Genomic DNA, 1,482 nt, shown 5'->3' with positions numbered 1-1,482 from the left:
GTGAAGTTGCTATGTTTTTTTGCCCCTCCTACTAGGGCTATGATTGATGAATGACCAACCAAGTACCAAGCAAGTGAGTTTACAAATTTTCTTTTTTCAGAAGACGGTTACGCCCGGTCTCTGCTTTAATCAATGCATGCATCCATCTTTATTAATTATTCCACAAAAGATTGACAAGAACATACATCAATCCACCCAAAGCCACCACTTACACCTACAGACTCGATAATATGGAGTGCTCTCACTGCCCATATCAAAAGCCGGTGTCGTCGTTGATCTATCCACATAATGTATCGGGACCAACATCCGGTGCATCCTACCTAAAGCGTACACCACATGCACATGTTTTAGGAGCCGCCATCATCATCAGACCACAAATCCATCTTCTGGAGAGAGATCCGGATCACCCTTGCCAATCCGGACATCCATTGACACCACCACGACGCTGTTGGGGAACGTAGCAGAAATTCAAAATTTTCTACGCATCACCAAGATCAATCTATGGAGATTCTAGCAACAAGAGAGAGAGGGAGTGCATCTTCATACCCTTGAAGGTTGCTAAGCGGAAGCGTTACAAGAACGCGGTTGATGGAGTCGTACTCGCGGCGATTCAAATCGCGGAAGATCCGATCTAGCGTCGAACGGACGGCGCCTCCGCGTTCAACACACGTACAGCCCGGGGATGTCTCCTCCTTCTTGATCCAGCAAGGGGAGAGGAGAAGTTGAGGGAGAGCTCCGGCAGCACGACGGCGTGGTGGTGGAGCTTGCAGTTCTCTGGCAGGGCTTCGCCAAGCACTACTGAGGAGGATGTGGAGTTTGAGAGGGGGAGGGCTGCGCCAGGGGCAAGGGTGAAGCTCCCATGCGCCTCCCCATTATATATAGGGGTGGAGGGGCTGGTTTCTTTCCCTCCAAGTCCATTGGGGCGTTGGCAAAAGTGGGAGGAAAGATATCCCATCATTTCCTTCCCCACTGATTGCTATCCCCCCTTTTTAGGGATCTTGATCTTATCCTTTCAGGATATGATTTTATTCTTTCTAAGGGGGGATCTTGGTGCGCCTTGACCATGGGTGTGGGGCCTTGCCCCCACTACCCACGTTCATGTGGGTCCCCCCATGCAGGTGGGCCTCACTCCGGAACCTTCTAGAACCTTCCCGGTACAATACCGAAAAATCCCGAACATTTTCCGGTGGCCAAAATAGGACTTCTCATATATAAATCTTTACCTCCGGACCATTCCGGAACTCCTCGTGACGTCCGGGATCTCATACGGGACTCCGAACAACATTCGGTAACTGCACACTAATTCCCATAACAACTCTAGCGTCACCGAGCCTTAAGTGTGTAGACCCTACGGGTTCGGGAATCATGCAGACATGACCGAGACAACTCTCTGGCCAATAACCAACAGCGGGATCTGGATACCCATGTTGGCTCCCACATGTTCCACGATGATCTCATCGGATGAACCACGATGTCAAGGAT

Source organism: Triticum dicoccoides, chromosome 3B, assembly GCF_002162155.2.
Source record: "Triticum dicoccoides isolate Atlit2015 ecotype Zavitan chromosome 3B, WEW_v2.0, whole genome shotgun sequence".
Classification (NCBI taxonomy): Eukaryota; Viridiplantae; Streptophyta; class Magnoliopsida; order Poales; family Poaceae; genus Triticum; species Triticum dicoccoides.
The sequence above is the reverse complement of the archived record's forward strand: the minus strand, read 5'-3'. Positions refer to the sequence as shown.